Source organism: Numida meleagris, chromosome 1 (assembly GCF_002078875.1).
Source record: "Numida meleagris isolate 19003 breed g44 Domestic line chromosome 1, NumMel1.0, whole genome shotgun sequence".
Taxonomy (NCBI): domain Eukaryota; kingdom Metazoa; phylum Chordata; class Aves; order Galliformes; family Numididae; genus Numida; species Numida meleagris.
In genome coordinates, this window is record NC_034409.1 from 136,388,840 (window position 1) to 136,399,964 (window position 11,125).

At 39.3% G+C, this 11,125-nt stretch overlaps 1 long non-coding RNA gene across 2 annotated transcripts in view; it reads left to right on the forward strand.

Annotated features, from left to right (window-relative positions):
- LOC110407431 overlaps positions 1–4,223 on the forward strand; it is a 43,397-nt gene extending 39,174 nt beyond the window's left edge. For both annotated transcript variants that reach the window (XR_002443889.1, XR_002443891.1), the window contains one exon: positions 2,913–4,223. This is a non-coding gene — a long non-coding RNA (uncharacterized LOC110407431). The remainder of the gene's footprint in view (positions 1–2,912) is intronic.

Consider the following 11,125-nt stretch of genomic DNA (forward strand, 5'->3'; position numbering starts at 1 on the left):
AGAATGATCATGCCTCACTGTGATAACACTCTGCTCAACTCATGCCTGTTGTAAATAATTTTAAGATTTATTGTGTTTATTAGCAATGAAAGTAGCTTTGTGCAAGTGCAGAATAACTAAGAAAGGAGTTTAGAAATTTAGAAAAGAGCATGTAGTTTATGTTGTCCAAATAAACACCTTGAAAGATTTCACATAATAAATAGCTTAGTAATTTCCATGTTCAGCTCAATTTCCTCTGAAATTAAAAAGCACCAGAAAACAGCCGAGAAAATAAGCTCTGGTTATTTCTACTTTGTTTACATTTTATTTATGTAGATCAGCTGCAAAACAGTGTTAATTCTATTCATCTTTAATGAACCTTTGTACCGAGTACGGGAAGTTTATGAAGACTAAACCCCATGAATAATACTGGACTTCCTAACTAAATCAGCACAGTAGGACTAAAATGTTTTATTGGATCTTATTCACAAGGGGTTTATACTATACCGCTGATGTCTTCCATTCCACTTAATCACTTTTATGAACATGAGCTGAGCCTCTACCACAAATTGCCACCAGAAAGCTTAGTAGTCTAAATGATACTTCATGGGAACTTCGGGAAGTCTCTTTGTTTTTGAGGGAACATATTAAATCACAGCAACTTAACCCCCTTGGTTTCTTTTTCACTTTAGAAGGTATTTATCTCCACTCTTCTTTCTTTGGTAGGATCACATGCATGAACAGAGACATTATCAAAATGTATCTGTCATTCTTCTGTATTGCCAGAGCCTGCAGTGTCTTTAGGTAACTTAGTGCAAGATATTTATTTGCACTTCCTTAGGGCAAGAAGTTGAATATTAAGTTTTGGTAACCTATGTGAATTTACATTGGTAATAGAATTCCATTTTTTTTTCATATTGTGTGGACATCATTGCAGCACTTGTCATTGCTGCAAGTGTCAATAGTTATCTCCCCATTTATGACAGTATTGGGTCTTTAAAGTAGTTTTTACTAATCCAAGCTCTCCGTTACATTATTAGCAACTCAAACCTTGTGTGAAGAGGGGTCTGAGAAAGTAGACAGGACACTATATCCTCACTAGGGAATTAAACATGCCATGGGCTAAACTCTGGCATTGAATCCAACTGGTCTACTTCTGATTATGTTCTCAGTGCTATTTACCTCCAGAAGAGCTTGTCCACACCAGTCCACTTGTAGGAAATGATCCTGGCACCATTAAGCTCTCAGGTTCTTTCCAAGAAACTGGAGAGTTCTAGTTGATTTAGAATTAGAGAATGACCTCTAAGATCATCTAGTCCAACTGTAAATCCATCCCCACCATGCCCACTAAACCATGACCCTCAGTGCTACATCTACATACTTCTTGAACACTTCCAGGGACAGAGGTGCCACATCCCTGGGCAACTTGTTCCAGTGCCTCACCACTCTTTCTGAGAAGATTTTCCAAATATCCAACCTTAACCTCTCCTGGAGTAACTTGAGGCCATTAAGTTACCTGAGAGAAGATCCCCAGGCCAGATCCAGGCCAGGAAGCTCCCTAGCAATTCGGCAGAACAAAATGGCTTTAGACTATACATAAAGTCACAGCTTTTGGTTGCTCTGAGCTTCTGCTTCAGTTCTCTGTGAGGGATCATGGTACTTCACTCGAGCATTTGATAATGAAAATCATGCAGTGCTCAAATGCAATATTACAGAGAGACAGCATGGGATATAGAGGCACCAAAACATAAGACATTTCCTCCATAGTGACAGTAGATGCAATGGGCCTTATAAAAGTAGTCAAGAACAGAAATATTGTCTGCTTTGGGCTTCTTAGTACTGAAGTGAAAAGTATCAACACTTTATCACTTGTACAAGGGTGCAAAGGGATGTATTTCTAAGGGGATACCATGCATTCAGGTCACAAAGGTAATATTTCATGCAGTGCACCATTAAAGAGATTTAATTCCATGTTAAAGAGTAAGAAGAAAAAAAAATGTGGAAACTGTCATGAAGAGAACCTTCTTTATGAGAGTACTCATTTTAATCAGTTTTTCGAGGTCATCCTCTTCAAACACCACTGAAAGTGTCTTCTGACAGTAGCAAAACTGCTCCTGCATTTATTGATGACAGCACAAAAGCAAGTAATTAGAAGTCCCATGAAGCCATTCATTCTGACTGTTCCACTTGTAGCAAGACATTCATTCCCACTGTGCTAAAACTAACTACTTCAGAAAAGTGTATAAACAACGTCAAGTACAGACAGTAACACCCTCATTTGCCACAGCATTGCCAAGTAACAGACAATTTAGCTACCATTTAGACTGCCCACTCAGATTACTTTCATCAGATTGAGTCCCAGTGATCAATACCAAGTATTTAACACTTCTACCACCTGCTTTGCACCAAGAGGAAAGACTGGAATCAATTTGCTGTGTGATGTTCTCTTGTCACTGGATTTATTTAGTCATAAGTGTACATTATTGATTCTCCAGAATTTAAGAAATTTGATTTCTATATCCCCCTGATTTTATGGTGAAATAGTTGGTTAAATCTGTAAGAAGCAATCGGTGTAAGGGTATAAAATAGCACATGTTCCCACACCTTCGTGTCTGCTTTGTGCACAGAGAGTAGCGTGCTCTTTCCATTTATTTATTTATTTTTTGATTGTAATCCCATTACCTTTTCTACTGATCAGGGCAGTCTGAGTCTGCCCAGCTGATTAGCTATTATTATGTCAAAATACTTTGTAATCCCCTCTGATCTCTTCTTAGCAGCAATGCCAGGGCAGTGATACACTTGTTTGAATAAGCTCAAACGTGCGATCGTAGGAATGATGCAGTGAATTTATCAGTTTTCAACTCTGATTTCTTTACTGCCAGAATCACAGGCCAGTTTAGAAAACAGTATTTTTTGCTTCTGACTTTTCACAGGTCCAAGACACACCAGGAGGCTGCTCCAGAGCTACTGGTACACAGGAGAGGGGATCAAGATCTCTTGTGGACTCTGGTCACCAGCTGCCCACGTAACCCACACTCCCATATTTCCTCTCCTTGGTTATCAGTGCACTGAGGGATGCTACTCACCCATGTCTTCCTTTGGCACAGCACCAGGATTCTGCTTTTGGATACAGAATTTGGGAAGCAAAATTCTGAATTCTCTAGTTCTCAGTATTTATTTGTCTTGTGTTTCTGTGTCTTGCAATACGTAAATCAGCAGCTGTCATGACTGGAGTTACTGTCAGGTAGCTGCATCCTGGGTCTTAGCCACAACAGACAAAAGACACAGCACAAACAGTGGAAAACAACCAAAATTTAAAATAAAATGTAACAAAACAAAGACACTGCTGTGCCGAATTCTCTTTTGGTAAATCAGCACAGAGTCATTGTTATTTACATCAGCTAAGCAGAAGAATGGAAACTGCTGACGGAATGGGAGCTCATATGCACGAGTCGCCTCTCATTGAATTTCCATGCTCTCGTGACCTAGTAGTGTTGAAGGGACATTTGGCAGAAGCTGCTTTCCAGATTTTTTTCTTCCCAATGAATGAATTTTTGCATTCCAGGTGCATACTGGAGGTTTCCAGAAAGTTTTCTAATGGTGAAAAAACAATTCAGGCTATGAGCTTGAAATTAGTCAGCTTGCATCTCAGGCAAAAGCTACTTGCCAGGCAGATCTACTAGGGTAGAACAGCCTCCTAAGGGAAGCAATGGAAATTTCATATCTTGACACATCACAGGCTACACAGGATAAGGGACTAGCACATGCATAAGAAGAAGCAATCTTGCTTTTCAAGAGAGATAAGTTCAAACACTGAGCTGCTGAGATACTTTGGGGACAAGTGTGATGTGAGGTCTAAAATAAACAGAGCACTTCATTGCACTATCAGTAATGAGCTGTAAAGAACTATCCTGTTTGCTGTACTGTGCTAATAGGGTTGAAAATACTGTAAAATACTGAACACCATAAATGCTTGTTTATAAAGGAAATAAAGTATTTTCTAGGGGAGGAAAAAAAAAAAACTTTGGTAATCGTATTTGTGAAATATAACTAAAAAGCCAAAACATACATTGAAAATCCCCCACAAAAGCGGTGCATAATTTTGGAAAGACATCTCAGAGAAACTACCGTTTCTAACACTGTTTCTAGTGTACATTTCTGTTGCCTTATATACACAATTTAATTACCATGGGTTTCAGCTTGTTTTTTCAAATGGGAGTTATGATCAGTATGGATACCTTTCAATATCCCACTGTAGCTGATTCATTAAAAAATAAAAATTAATGTTCAAGAAGCCTGCTCTAATTTGGACTTAGTCCTTTCCATGTTTAGTATGTCTAACTATGCCTAAGTACCTCAGAAATTAATTATTCTGTAGAAGTTGGAACAGACATTCCAGCAATGTTAATGGAATTCTGTTCAGTGAATGGAATGTGAAGGTGGAACATTGAACTGGTTTCTAAAGTGCTAAGACACCATTTGTGGAATTCCTCAACATAAAATATTCTTCCCAAAGCCCAGAAATCCATACCAAGCCCTCTATTACTTTGTAGGACTTCAAAAATGCTTACAGTTTTGTGGAAAACCTTTCATAGAACGTGATCGATCAGCATAGTATATTTTTTGCTGTAATCAAACGTGAACTCAGGAACTTAAGACTCAAAATACACACAGGATAGAAGACTTTTTCTATTTGTTCTGCTTTGTCATCATGTTTTGTCAGATAAGAGCAACTTTTCTTACCAAATAATTTATCAACAATTCTTTATTTAAACTTATACTCCCTGTCATAGATTTTGGCACATACAATTTAAAGTCATGACATAATAATGATGAGCTTTTTGTGAAATAAATAGAAGTAGCAGTTAGACTTCTCCTTTGCTAGAGAGCACAGAACTTATGATCTCTTAATTCTTTTCTAAAGATCAGAAAACTGAAATGGAAATATTTTTGAGATTCTGCAAAGAGAGATACTGCTGCAGCATAGAAATAATTGTCTTGTGAGTAAAAGCCTGAACATTTCTATGACTTCTAAGCAATCATGAAAACAAATTGAAATAACTCCTGAAATACTTGCTAAATCTGGTATTAACTGTTCCCATGTTCCCAAACCATAGTTCTGAAGCTTGCACTAAAGCTCAGCATTCCTCTGGATGTGTTTAGAAAACTGTTTCTGCAACAATACGATGCTGTATATTCCTGCATTAGCAGTGTAGGGATGAAAACTATCAGTAGTAGTCAAGAATTTCCATTACTGAGGCATCCATGGTGACAGAAAAAAATATTCTGTCAAGTATTTTTTTTAATTTTTTATTTGAATGAACACTAATATGTTGTTTGCTATACCCAAAAACTTCTTCCCAAAGGAATGTATTATTTTAGCTATGCATGAAGCTGGGAAGCAAGCACTTCTTGTCACAACTGGTGTGACAGTGAATAATTTTTTTTTTGCCTTTGCAGGAAAAAAAAGTTATTTACTGTATTTTCTCATTCCTTACTATAAATTTCTCAGCTTTTTTTTTTTTTTTTTTTTGTAGTCACATTAGACTTATTTTAATTATCTGCCCCATTTGTATGCAGGCAGATATCTGACAGTCTGCTGTAACTGACTGAGGCACTTCTCAGTATATATTGTCATGTCTTATGGTAATCACTGCTATCTGATCCATGCAAACTCATTTCTTTAATCCTTCCAGAAAGTGACAGCTTCTGCTTTTGAGTATATCCCAATTTACTGGGAAAGCGTGGCCACTGAGTCACTAGTCCTCAAGAAGCCATCCAACTGAAAATACATAAGTTGTGCCTTGACCCGGTCTCAGACCCCTGTCATTTCTGACTGCTTTGTGTTGTACAGGATCAATATATACTAGGTGCTATATATACAGCAAGGAGCAAGTATTGCTCCCATGCAGTAAACATTCAGTCTGTGTTAGACATTTGGAATGCCATGACCTAGCAATTCCAATACAGAGGGAAATATAGTTCCACTTCTCCTGGGCCATACATTTGTGGGTTAGATTTTTGTGTTGCAGCAGTGATTTGATTATTTCTGTTTAATACAGCCTGTTTAGTACAGCCTGGAAAGAAATATAAAAGATGTTACAGAATCACAGACTTACAGAACCATAGGGGTTGGAAGGGACCTCCGGAGATTGCCTAGTCCAGCCCCCTGCTAAAGCATGTTCCCTGGAGTAGGTTACACAGAAAAGCATTGAGGCAGGTTTTGAATATCTCTGGAGAAGGAGAAACCATAGCCTCACTGGGCAGCCTGTTCCAGTACTCTGTCACTCTGAAAGTAAACAACGTTTTCCTCATGTTCAGATGAAAATTCTGTGTTCCGTTTTCTGCCCATCTGCTGGAGTTCAAGGCGTGTTCATGCAGCAGTCTCACAAATATGGTTTGAATGTTGGGTAGTCTTGTGTGGAACTGGGAGTTAGACTTGATCCATGTAGATCCCTTTGAATTAGTGATATTCTATGATTCTATGATTCTAAACTGCTGATGGCTGTGATTGAGTGTATAGACCTTGATTTCAAGCCATAATATGGCTTTGATAAGTGAAATAGTTTTCAGCAAAGGTAACTTAGATGGAACAACAGAAATGTTGCTCTGAGTGAGCACTCCTAGTACCTCCATGACTTGCCCCCAGGTCTCCACCTCACTCTAGCCAGATTCTTCAGCCTTCAGAAACTGAGAGGCTCCAAACCCATTTTTTTCTACAAATATTTTACCCCTGCCCTCTGCCACCCTCTCCATATCAATGCCTGGACTTTCAGGGGACCTTTCTTCTCTCAAGATGCACCTGGAGCTGCAAACCCCAGAGGAGCTGGATGTCTTCTATAGCCACAAGATACTTAGCCAGATGGGGATTTCCAGAGAACCATAGTAATGATTATCTCTGAAAACATCCTGTTTCTGTCATAATAAGCTGTTGATAATGCATATCAAAACTCTACCTTGCTTCATCACTTCACAACCAGTCCTCTGCATGCGTCAACTGTTTGTTCTTTATACAGCTATTAACAATTTTTTTTCCAGAAGCTTTCTTGCTTGCATTACCAAGCAGAATTGTGAACTAATATTGTGTTTTAAGCAGTAATCTAAAACATGAAGCCAAACCTATGATATTTTTTCAACGCTTTTGAAACAGCATGATCTCCAGATAACACAAAAGGAAGAATCTTATTTCTTTTGAGCTTGATAGTTACTTTTTGTTAAAGGATTTCTTTAGGCTGAACTTGGAGCTCTGAACAAGATGTAATCAACATTTATATTGCTTAGCATTTCACTGTGAATGTCTGATGGTTTGACTGACCCAATCTTCTCTTTCCCTGTGCAACACTGAGATGAGGGACATCTTAAAACAGGGGAAGTCTATATCCCTGAAGGGCTGAGGTCAGAAAAAAGGACTGGCTGCCATCCTGTGAATAACTGGAGCTTTGGAGATCACTGCAACTAAAGCAGGCACAATGTCCTGCAGACTGCTACAGCAGCAGCACAGATGTATGGGTTCTGTTCCTTACTGGTCTGCAAAACTCTCCTGGGGACTGGTAGAAGAGGTACTGGAAGAGACCTCTTTCTACCTTCTCATTCTTCTCTTGAAGATGCTAGCAACTACTTCAGTAAAAGGCTCTGTTATGGCTTGCACTTCACACAGAGGCATGTAGGACTAGCTTCTGCTTCTCTACTCTGCTGTAGTTTGTGTCATCTCCTAACCTTCCTGCTACCGTGGTCCTGGCTCAGTCATGCAGCCACATGGTGCTTCCATTTTCCCATCTCTGCCAGCTCAACACTCCCCCACAGAATGACTGTGAGACTCATTCAATGTTTGCAAATCACTTTGAATTCATGAGAAAGCAAGGTATAGTTTAAGCGTAGATGTTTAACTATACAAAGCTCAATCTATCACTGCATATTGCCTTTTTAGATCTTCTGTTTAATGCCATAATCTCCCAAAGTTCACAGAGGGTGCCTCACAGTGACATCAGATAGCTCCACAAGAACCCTTGGGTGTGTTCCATCTGTTCCTATGGATTTGTGTATGTTCTTAAAGGGGCTTAAAGGCTCCCGAACTATGTCTTCCTATGCTTCTCTCCCACAGACTCAGCCCAGAAAGGACACAAATGTTTCTTCACCATTCTTTCTGACATAACATTGATAGGACAGAGCTGTGAATGGGTTCAAAAGCAATTAATGGAAGACATGGAATAAAAAAATCCACCAGGACCCTTCCATACTGAGATGCTGGTTCCACCACCTGGTATCAGGATGTCCTTATTCCAAAGACTGCCAGATAGCCAGATGCCAAACATAGAAATCTTCCCAATGTGGTACCACACTGCAGTTTCTTCCTAGTGTATTTGTTTCTGGTCTCCATTCTTGTTGACTTCCACCAAAGGATTTATCTGAAAGACTGCCATACCACCAGATAAGATTCTGGGTTAAAGGACCTCTGGTCCCAATAAATTATTACCCAGAATGTTTATTTATTTATTTTTTCTCTGAAATTTAAGGTGTAAGTTTGAAAGCCTCCACCTCTGGTGGAGTTACTACAAGTAGCCCAATGGTACAGGCCCAGACGTGGGTGTCTGGTCACTCAGATGAGCAATGCTATTAAAAATGCTTTTATTACTTGTTGTTCAGCAACACAAATTACATGCTAACTAGACTATAACAGTAGAAATTGGAAAAGATTTTACAAATGGGTTTTAGGCAGCCAAAGCAAACTGTACTTGTAGTTGGTAGTGATCTGCTGTAACCTCTTTCACTACTTCTACTACAGCACAGCTTCTCAAGTAAGTGTTATTAGCCATTTGGGTGCCATATAACTGCACAAGGATCTTCAGTCTTTAAAGTTATTTGTTGATACCTAACCAGGGCAAAACCGCAAAAGATTTAAATTCATCTCCACTTTAAAATATTGTCATATCCTCAGGCAACAAGTGGGGAACTCCTCATCTCAAAGCTAATGGTTTTGTGAGGATGGCAGAAAGTGTAATATGAGGTTGTTGTCCATACAGGTAATTATCTGAAGTCACAGTGGCCTTTGCTGAAGGCTGAGCTGTAAAATAATGAAGCACTATATAAATTGTGCATCCTTAGGAGAAGGCAAAGGTACATTGTGGCATAGAACTCCATTAATTCCTCCTAATAGATCCCATCACAAAGGAAACCTTTGCTATAAATGATTAATTTGGTCCACTGAGATATTTTTATCTCTAAAACTCTACTTTCACAGACATTTTCATACAAAAAAAAAAGATCCACTACTTCTGACATTCTGTATTTTTTAATGTGTATATTTAAAATGTCATGAATATTCTGAAGGCTTCATATTTGGAGGGCAGCAAGGGACTGTGCTAGCACTGCCCTCTTTAATATGCATATTAGTCACTGGTGGTTGGGGAGATTGCTAAGTGTACAGCATCAGCAGTTTGCTGAAGCCACAACTCCGTGCCTCCCTGCCATCAAACACAGATGAAACAGGGTTTTTCTTTAACCCTGAAAAACAGACTGCCTCCAGGATTGGAAGTCAATCCAACTAAGAAACAAGAATTAGAAAGATGAAAAGGAAAAGAGAATGAAAGGAAGAAAAAATTAAAAAGAAATACAATATTAGTATTAGTCAGTTAGCTATATGTTGTTTATTCACTTCAGTATAGGTTTCATTGCAACATTGACGGAATACAAATTGACACAAAATTCATGTAAATTTATGTAAATGCATATATAAATGAGTTGCAGCCCTCAGGCTCCTGGCAAGTTGCCACAGTGGCTCTGAGCAAAGCAGAGATTTTGTGCCACTGTATTACTCTGAGAGGCGTTATTGTGAATTAGAGTGTGGTTTTCTGAGAAACATTAGTAGCTTTATCAGTTCCTACATGAAGTTTGCCAAGGGCGAAAGAAATACCACTTTGTGAACTTTTGGCTTCTTATCTGAGTTAGTAATAGCACTGAGCCTAGAAATAGCTCATGTGTGACCACTACAAACTCTTTCACTTTCTCAGCAGAGTTTATAGTTACTGTGAGACAGAAACACTCAGTTCGTGAACATGATAAACTTCACTGGTATTTCTCTGGAATCTGTAATAGCCATTAACTCAGAAATAGCTAGTTCATGACCATTATAAACTCCTTTGGCTTCTCAGTGGAGACATTCTAATAGCCATGAACACAGAAATAGCTGGTTCACAGCCATTAAGATCTTTGTCAACATGTCCATTGAGAATATAATGGTTGTAAGCCCGGGAACAGCTAGCTCACAATTTGTACACATTTTTTTTTATTTCTCCATATTGAAATACAGCCTCGCAGCCAATAACTTGCTAGTAACAAATAATGCCATAATATGGGCTTACTTAGGCATTCAGGGATAATGCAGCAGAATGAAATATAATACATTAAGGTAAATGGCAGGGCAAGATTTGGGTAGCTTTTGAAACCTTGTGGCTTATATCTGCTAGTTATCTATTAGCTGCTCCATTGGACTAGCATCCCTTCTTCATTTGTAAGGGGAAAGGACAGCTCACAGGAAGTGTCACAGGCAAGGATAAGTGCGGAGATGGGGTACTGACTCAGAAGGGCGAGGAGCTATCAGGGAGAGAGCTCTTCTTGTTTTTCTGCATGTAGGATCTCAGAATGAATGGCCTGTCTACAACAGTCTGGGGGGAGGTCGGCAGAGGGACTTGCTGTAACTGAAAATGTCTGTCAACTACATCAGCAGATTCAGGTAACTGAGGTGACATCTAAAACCCCCACCTCAGCCCTTAATATCCCCCATGGGTCATGCTAAGCCATGGATTGGAGGCATCATGCTCACAGGCCTCCTGCATCTCCACGCAACACCTGCCCTTTGCAAATGAGCCTCATCTCCTTCAGAAATCTTCTGCAGTATCTATGGGAGGTTGTTGGGGTTCTTGCAAGTCCTTTGCTAGCAAATAGCTATCATAATAGAAAGGAAACAGAGTTGCAGTATTTCTCTGTGACCCTCACCACAGCCTCTGGCTCCACACCTTTTGCTTCCCCATGAGCCCACCCTCTGCTATATGATCCTTCCTTGTTACCAGTTTCCCAGTACCCCATCTGAAAACACCTCTTATTAGAGAGAGAAAATCTTCTGGGAGGTGAAAGTGTTTCCTTTTGTCAT